We start from the raw sequence: 10,042 nt of genomic DNA, 5'->3' as shown, positions 1-10,042 counted from the left end.
ACTGCGATCATATGAATGATATTTGTTATTAAACATATCAGCTGTTTACAACAATTAGTTGGTAGCATTTCCATCTTTGATGTACAAAATATTTTGCTTGAAATTATTGAAGCCAAGGTTTATCACATGATAGGCTTCTACTGCAAACTCTCATAAACAAAATGAGCTACTACTATGAGGTACATCTGAATTTAGCTAGAACGGTAGAGGTCTAAAAAACTTCATCTACTAATACTTGGAGAATATGCGTATCAACTTTAGTGCCACACTCAAATGTCTCAATGTCGAAATCTATCCATTTACCCAAAGAATGGCTCATATCCCTCCTCAAATTGTCGTCAAATTGTTGTTTGGATCCTCTCATCAGGGATCAAATCAACAAATTCTGTCCACACTTTGACCTCTTCAATAATATCAGCAATCAGAATCTCTTTAGTCATAATTGATGATTTTTTGATCCATGTTCTGAAACCAGAATTAGAGTATCGACCAAATGTCATGTCTAGGTACTATATTACACTATCAAAGGCAAATCCTTTAAGCTCATTAATCTGTTTTGGATCGTTACAGCCGAGCAACTGACCAAAAGTCATCCATAAAAGACTTGATATCATATCAAGTTCACTGACGAGAAAATGGCTCACATAACAACTGACAAGAACTCCAAACATACTAAATTCAGTATAGGGACATTGGAAGTAAAACCAAGTAGAAATCATCATGCTGTATATAATAGGATTGGGACTAGGGGACGAAAAAGACATAACATTGAAAGGTCTAGAAACTGTGAAAAAATGCAGCAAAGTGTATATGGAAGCTTACACTTCACTTCTCTCTTTTGGTCTTTCTCCCAATGGCCTTTCCAATCTGGTTCGAAAATTTACTACTACACTTTTTATTGTAATTTCAGTTCCAATCGTTAGCTGTTAAAAAAGATATGATTTTGATAATAAAGTTTGTATCTTTTTTCAGGAAAATCTATATGGAAGATCAATTGCAATTGCAGATAGGGAAATGGTAGAGGAAAAAGCTGATGAGATCCTTAATGAAGCTCAATCTTCTGACGTGTAAGCTTAACAAAGTTCAGCACTCAAAATGACCTCTTTTGCGTGACTGAGTTTCTTTCCTTCTAACTGATCAATCAATATCAGCACTCCAGAAATGTAGTTAGCATGGTCTGACATCAGTGCTCCACTTAAGAACTCCTTCACAAGTGCAACAAAAAAAAAATAAAATAGCAGGAGAAGAAGAAGAGGAGTCTATTGGTGTTAGAACAGTTAGTCTTCAGCCATCAGTTGTTAGTGCTATCACAATTTGCAATTATGAAAAAGGGCAGGGACTAAATGAAGGAACAGAGTGCTCTGTTTGCTTGACTCAGTTTCAAGACTATGAAACTCTTAGGATTTTGCCCAAGTGCAATCATACTTATCATTTGTACATGTAAAAAATTAATATTGTGTCTGCTGCACCATCTTTAGTTCTCTCAATAGACTATATGTATATATCCCGAGCATGTCTGATGCCTAGAGTCTTGCAAGGCAGGCATCCCAACGATCAATCTCTGGCATTGTCTCGGCCACTCTATATATCCCCATGGAATCTGTGAATGACTTATAATTCAGGACTTCACCAGACTTTGTTATGCAAAGAACAGCAACTTCAGCACCTGCAACATGGAAATAACATCACCTTCAGAATTTTATATAACACTGAGAAAAAAGAACTGTTATGAATTGTAGATTTATTGGCAGCACAAACAATAGGATAAGATAGTCTTGCATCGCGTCTGAGTCAGCATCACCAGTACACGCGATCATATTAATCAGCAGAAATAGTGAAGCTAATAACCACAAACTTTTAGCAGAAGCTAAAGCAACTAATGATTATTATTGAATGTACAGATGTTTCCTAGCTGGTGTATTACGTTACTTTAGCTGTGCTGAATACTACATTTCTGCATTCAGGAAGGATGGTAATGGACCAAGGAGGCAAATTATAGTGCATTTTGTTGAACATTACTCTTGCAGCAGATTTCCAGTCATTGTTTGACAGGAAAGAATCACAATCCCCTGTCTCTGAAGAGCACACGAATGCCTACAGTAACAGCAAATATTTAATGTGAAAATGCTGATAATAAACCACGACAAAAAGATTAATGACACCAATGCAGAATTTTATACCCGTTGAAGGTTTCCTAATGATGTCATTGCTGCATCTGCAGAAACTAAGGATTTCTCGCACATCTTGATAGCTTTATGAAGCTCCTTGCGTCAATATTTTGGCTGTCTTATTAGACATGTCACAAAAAAAAATGCATCGAAGAGTTATTTTCTCTTTTAGTTAAGTGAATTGCCAAATGACACAGTCAAAATATTATTTGCAACATAATAAAATGACACACTCACATTATTATGTTGCAAATTTCTTTCAGCACACACAAACTGAAGAAAGGAAGACGCATGAAAATCCTTATAGCATGGGATATCAGCAAAGTAAAATCAGTTCATCAATCAATTTACAATATCAGATAACATTTAACTTCCTGCTTAAATATTATTGTAATAGTAGGATGAAAAATAGCGAATAAAATAGCAGTAGTAAAACTGTAACTTTCAATCAATGTTAACAATATCAGATAAAATTTAACTTCTACTGTGTCTGCTATTAGATTAGTTAAACCTGTTTTAACTAATAACATGCTAGGTTGGCCATTAATACACATGCTACAATAGCACTTCTATTGTTCTACATCGCTTCCCTAATGACAGATGGCAGCACATAAATATGGTCGCTTAAAATGGTTATTTCACAAAGTATGAGATAAACATACGCGCTGAAATCTGAAGATGCAGATGCAGCACGGAGAGCATGTTTATCCAGACAACAACTCCACACATCTCCTTTATGCCCTTCAAATGTTCCAATCCAATCTCCAGTTTCTCCATTTCTCAACATTGGTGTAATCTACATGACCGGAAGATTTCATAAGGTAAACAAATAATAACGCCACGAATAATTACATCAGTGAATGAACATATATTAGAAGAAAAGAGCAACAGGAAAAAATCTTTTTCGGTTAGACTGTAACACTCAAGAATAACTCAAGAATAACCGTTTTGGAAGAAGGATATGCTTCCAAGACAGGATACAATCGAAACTGGAGACGCAGAAGGATTAACAGTAACATACAAGATTATGTTCTATATTGCTATTTTTGGAGTATTACCAATAAAATCAAGTCAAAATAAACAAACACAACTTAAAAGGATAGGCATTAATTCAAACTATCTATACGCATACACTACTGCAACATGCAATTCCGGCATTCAACCTGATATATTATACTCCCTCCATTATATAGCTTCGTTTGACAGGGAAGAAAATTTAAGAAAAATAAGAAACCTTTGAAAATACATTTCACAAAATCACTGGAATGCAGAATAAAACGACTAAGTAAAACTTCTGCGGAGTTTCATTGAGATGAAATTTAGCCAAAATAAGGGGATATTCTGGGACAGTAGCCTGAATGCTAACAACAGAATCATGATATTAGGTACCCAAAACAAGCTTTACCAGTATTTATGTAATTGTAGCCTGTACCTTAGAACCAAATATCAGTTGCAACCTCAAGGTAAAGGAACCATTTTATTCAAGCAGTTTCAACTATGTCACAGTACTAAAATACGAAAAAAATCCTTTATGATTGGAATAAGCTTTAACTAAATATCATTCAATAAATGAGCAACACAGGATTTAGTCTGGGGTTGTTAGTAAACAGAATCTACATTAAACACAAGTTGTCTAAATTAGTTAGAAATCAAGAATGATGTACATTACAGAAGAAGTGCATCAGATAGCAAAATTCATTGAAATACCAAATTCACCATCCATCAATTAGATTATTAATATGTAGATAGAACAATGTATAAAATGTACCAGCAGAACACTTAGAAACTATTCCCAAATAAAAATGTTACTAATAAGAGTTGCTTCACTACAATCTCAAGGTACATTTTAATAGGCTTACCAATGAAAAATATAATTATGCCAAAGAAAATCAAGAACAAGAAGAAGCCAATCGTAACATATAATCAAGTCTATAAACCTGTAGGAATCACTTTAAAGGCTATCACATTTCAAATACTAAGGCTCTTAAAGAGCTATACACTCTGCATATGCTATGTAGTAATTACTTTTTGTAACATTATGCTTATGCTATTTCTAATAAAATAGGACGTATGTGTGTGCAGGAAACGATAAAATTATGTAGTTTTGTTCACTATTTATTTAATATGTACAAAATATCTTTTCATAATCATGTAAATTACACAGATTCAATAAGAACTAATAAACTAAAAATACTGGCTTCGCTCTGTGCGTGCAATTATATTCTGTGTTTGAAATAGAACTAAAATAGCTTTAATGTGGCTTCATGTTTTTTCCATTTTTGTTCAATAACAAAAAATAGTAAAATTAAATTTTACTAGATATTGGCTTATACATATTAGTTCAATATAATGACAAAAATCGAAAAAGAAAAACGTTACGTATGCTAAGCTAAAACTTAAGACCACTAGGATATATCTATCTTTCTCTAAATTAAAAGTATTGGGAAATACATAAATCCAAACAATTAAAACATATTAGCACATATGCCTCTAAAATAATTCCCTATTTGTCCCAAACAGTCTGCACGCTATCCCAGTCATATATATTCCCAATTCTTCTTCGCGCTCTATCTCTCTCTTTTTAAAAATTTCTCAATTCTCAGCAGAAATCCATTTTCAAGTCTACTTGGACATGGAAGATCAGAAGAAACTGGCAAGAACAAACAGGATATGCATACGAAATCAAAAGCGGAGTAAACACTTCTCGGATCGCAATGGTAAAAACTTATATTGCCGGCATAGTAGTCAACTAGGTCAAGTCACATAGAATCAACAGTGAAGAAAATATAGCATCAGGTAAAAGAAATCAGAGGCATGTAAATGTCTCACAGTAGCAGGTGAGGAAGCCTTTGAGAAGTTAGGGTTTCAACAAAAGTCGAGTTAAAAAGATAGTAAAAACTCAAAAATCAACGAGTCAAACAAGGGAAATAGGGTCAGAAACAAAGAACAAGTACATATTTAAACAAGCAATTTCCGGAACTAGGATAAAACTAAAAAGAACTAGGGTTTTAAAACATGCTGAAATAGATAGAATAACAACATGAGCAAATAGAAAAATCATCAAACCACATTAAGATCAGAGAAGAAAACTTAAAGGAAAAACCCCAATCGTTGAAAGTGAAGAGTCATTTTGAAAGAAAAGTCAAAGAACCTTCGGGAAGCACTTAGAAAGTTCATAGGAAGCACAGATCTAAGATAGATCTAAAAGAAATTGGAAGGTCCTAGAGATTAGGGTTTCAGAAAACCCAAAAGAAATGAGAAAGGCCTTGAAAGATACTGATCTAACCAGGAAAGTCAAGGATCAGCCTTGAAAGGCCATGAGTGGCCGGAGAAAGGTCGTGGATGGCCGGAGAAAGGCCATGAACAACAGTCGAGCAAGGACTGGTCCAGGTTCCCTAGAGGTCTAGCCATGAAACCACAGAACCAAACACATAGGAGCCATAGGAGGCTGGTACATATCTCAAATGACATTGAGAAGCCATGGATTAACCAGGTATTAGGGTGGGGTTAGATGGCGGCGGCTAGGGTTTAGGAGAGTTTCAGAGAGAGTTGAGAGAGAAGAGGGATTCAAGGGCGGCGGTAGGTGGGAAATGAATTAGGTTTAGGGTTCTTTTGGGTTTAATTATGGAAGGGCAAATGGTGGCCGTTGATCTGAATGATCAACGGCCTGGATTAAAGAGGGTAGATAGGGGTTTGGTTTGGGTCAGTTCAATTTAAAATTGGGTCTGGGTTTAATTGGGATTGGGCCAAGGGAATTGGGTTTAATTGGGGTAGGATTTAGGCTATAATTGAAATGCAATTAGGCTAAATTTTAAATAGCCATTTTTCCCTATTTAATTTATAAAAAGTGATAAATTAATTTCTGAAAATAAATTAAAAGTACTAAAATAATTTATAACATATAATTAACAATTTAAAAAATACAGGACTTAATTTTAAGAATATAAAACACAATTAAATCTAAAGGGGCTAATATTGCAATTATATGCAATTTAGTTTAAAATTACTAAATAAAATTTGTAAAAATATGCAAAAATTACCTTAGCTATATCTTAGCATAAATATAAAGGGCCAACAAATGAATTACCAAAAATAATAATTTTGGAAATAATCACTGGGTTTTTTATGGATAAAAGATGAAAATAAATTGATTTGAAACCTTAAAAATTATGGAAAAATAATAAAACACTTGAATATGCTTGCATATGCATATATATGCCCTTTTGAAGTTATTTTGCATACTGAAAATATATAGGAAAAAATTGGGTATCAACGCCTCCTCCTTCAACTGTCTACAATCTTCGGTTCTATGACCATGGGTACCATGGTATTTCCACATTTGATTGGGGTTCCTTTGAGCTGGATCGGTCTGCAAGGGTTTGGGCCACCTAGTATCCTTGATTCGCCCAATGGCTGATACAAGACCCGATGCATCGATGCTGAAGTTGTATTTTGATAGTCGTGGTGCTTCCGCCGGTTCGACATGTTTATCGAAGCCACTTTTACTCATTAGCCCTCGGGAATTCTATCCTCGGTCATTCCTTCGATCATTTCGAACAGGATTACGTCTTGAGCCGCTATTTCCTACGATCTGGATTGTACGGTTGGTACCGATCTCTATTCGATCAGGGTTCTCTATCGATGTTTCTTTGAGTCCCGCCGACGGGCCTATTTGGGTAAACGGAGCTGGAACGGGTTTCCAATTGATCATCCTCGACCCTAAAATTTGACTGGTACAGATTATGTACATCAGCCCAGGTCACAGCTGGATATTCAATTAAATTCTGCTAGTTGTCGTGACGCTATCGAACTTCGTTTGTCCAAACCTTGAGTAAAAGCTTGAATAACCCAATCATCCGTGACCAGGGGTAGATCCATGCGCTCCATCTGGAACCGAGATACGAATTCCCTTAACATTTTGTTGTTCTTTTGTTTCACTTTGAAGAGGTCAGACTTCCTAGTTGCAACCTTTATTGCTCCGGTGTGTGCCTTAACGAAGGAATCGATGGAATTGGGCGGCAAATTGTGATACCATATTTGGCCTTGTATATTAAGTGTAACTTTTGCACTGTAAACTTAATTGGTCTTAAGTGCATTGCAATTTCGATTTTTTCTTTTAACTTCAGACCCGGTAAATATGGAGTTGATCCTAAAATGAGTAGAATTGCAAATTTGCAAAGTGAATATAAGTTTAATAGCGTGGCTGCCCATTAACATTGTAGGCGGCTTTTTTGGGATTGACTTGTGCTGGGAGTTTTGGGGAGGGGGGNGACTATGAAACTCTTTAGGATTTTGCCCAAGTGCAATCATACTTATCATTTGTACATGTAAAAAATTATAATGTGTCTGCTGCACCATCTTTAGTTCTCTCAATAGACTATATGTATATATCTCGAGCATGTCTGATGCCTAGAGTCTTGCAAGGCAGGCATCCCAACGATCAATCTCTGGCATTGTCTCGGCCACTCTATATATCCCCATGGAATCTGTGAATGCCTTATAATTCAGGACTTCACCAGAATTTGTTATGCAAAGAACAGCAACTTCAGCACCTGCAACATGGAAATAACATCACCTTCAGAATTTTATATAACACTGAGAAAAAAGAACTGTTATCAATTGTAGATTTATTGGCAGCACAAACAATAGGATAAGATAGTCTTGCATCGCGTCTGAGTCAGCATCACCAGTACACGCGATCATATTAATCAGCAGAAATAGTGAAGCTAATAACCACAAACTTTTAGCAGAAGCTAAAGCAACTAATGATTATTATTGAATGTACAGATGTTTCCTAGCTGGTGTATTACGTTACTTTAGCTGTGCTAAATACTACATTTCTGCATTCAGGAAGGATGGTAATGGACCAAGGAGGCAAATTATAGTGCATTTTGTTGAACATTACTCTTGCAGCAGATTTCCAGTCATTGTTTGACAGGAAAGAATCATAATCCCCTGTCTCTGAAGAGCACACGAATGCCTACAGTAACAGCAAATATTTAATGTGAAAATGCTGATAATAAACCACGGCAAAAAGATTAATGACACCAATGCAGAATTTTATACCTGTCGAAGGTTTCCTAATGATGTCATTGCTGCATCTGCAGAAACTAAGGATTTCTCGCACATCTTGACAGCTTTATGAAGCTCCTTGCGTCAATATTTTGGCTGTCTTATTAGACCTGTCACAAAAAAAAATGCATCGAAGAGTTATTTTCTCTTTCAGTTAAGTGAATTGCCAAATGACACAGTCAAAATATTATTTGCAACATAATAAAATGACACACTCACATTATTATGTTGCAAATTTCTTTCAGCACACACAAACTGAAGAAAGGAAGACGCATGAAAATCCTTATAGCATGGGATATCAGCAAAGTAAAATCAGTTCATCAATCAATTTACAATATCAGATAACATTTAACTTCCTGCTAATATTATTTATAGCATGGGATATCAGCAAAGTAAAATCGTTTCATCAATCAATTTACAATATCAGATAAAATTTAACTTCTACTGTGTCTGCTATTAGATTAGTTAAACCTGTTTTAACTAATAACATGCTAGGTTGGCCATTAATACACATGCTACAATAGCACTTCTATTGTTCTACATCGCTTCCCTAATGACAGATGGCAGCACATAAATATGGTCGCTTAAATGGTTATTTCCAAACTATGAGATAACATACGCGGTGAAATCTGAAGATGCAGATGCAGCACGGAGAGCATGTTTATCCAGACAACAACTCCACACAGCTCCTTTATGCCCTTCAAATGTTCCAATCCAATCTCCAGTTTCTCCATTTCTCAACATTGGTGTAGAATCTACATGACCGGAAGATTTCATAAGGTAAAACAAATAATAATGCCACGAATAATTACATCAGTGAATGAACATATATTAGAAGAAAAAGAGCAACAGGAAAAAATCTTTTTCGGTTAGACTGTAACACTCAAGAATAACTCAAGAATAACCGTTTTGGAAGAAGGATATGCTTCCAAGACAAGGATACAATCGAAACTGGAGACGCAGAAGGATTACAGTAACACATACAAGATTATGTTCTATATTGTATTTTTGGAGTATTACCATAAAAATCAAGTCAAAATAAACAACACTTAAAGGATGGCATTAATTCAAACTATCTATCGCATACACTACTGCTAACATGCAATTCCGGCATTCAACCTGATATATTATACTCCCTCCATTATATAGCTTCGTTTGACAGGGAAGAAAATTTAAGAAAAATAAGAAACCTTTGAAAATACATTTCACAAAATCACTGGAATGCAGAATAAAACGACTAAGTGAAACTTCTGCGGAGTATCACTGAGATGAAATTTAGCCAAAATAAGGGAATATTCTGGGACAGTAGCCTGAATGCTAACAACAGAATCATGATGTTAGGTATCCAAAACAAGCTTTACCAGTATTTATGTAATTGTAGCCTGTACCTTAGAACCAAATATCAGTTGCAACCTCAAGGTAAAGGAACCATTTTATTCAAGCAGTTTCAACTATGTCACAGTACTAAAATACGAAAAAATCCTTTATGATTGGAATAAGCTTTAACTAAATGTCATTCAATAAATGAGCAACACAGGATGTAGTCTGGGGTTGTTAGTAAACAGAATCTACATTAAACACAAGTTGTCTAAATTAGTTAGAAATCAAGAATGATGTACATTACAGAAGAAGTGCATCAGATAGCAAAATTCATTGAAATACCAAATTCACCATCCATCAATTAGATTATTAATATGTAGATAGAACAATGTATAAAATGTACCAGCAGAACACTTAGAAACTATTCCCAAATAAAAATGTTACTAATAAGAGTTGCTTCACTACAATCTCAAGGTACATTT

This window comes from Nicotiana attenuata, unplaced genomic scaffold (assembly GCF_001879085.1).
Source record: "Nicotiana attenuata strain UT unplaced genomic scaffold, NIATTr2, whole genome shotgun sequence".
NCBI classification, from domain to species: domain Eukaryota; kingdom Viridiplantae; phylum Streptophyta; class Magnoliopsida; order Solanales; family Solanaceae; genus Nicotiana; species Nicotiana attenuata.
Note: the sequence above shows the minus strand (reverse complement) of the source record.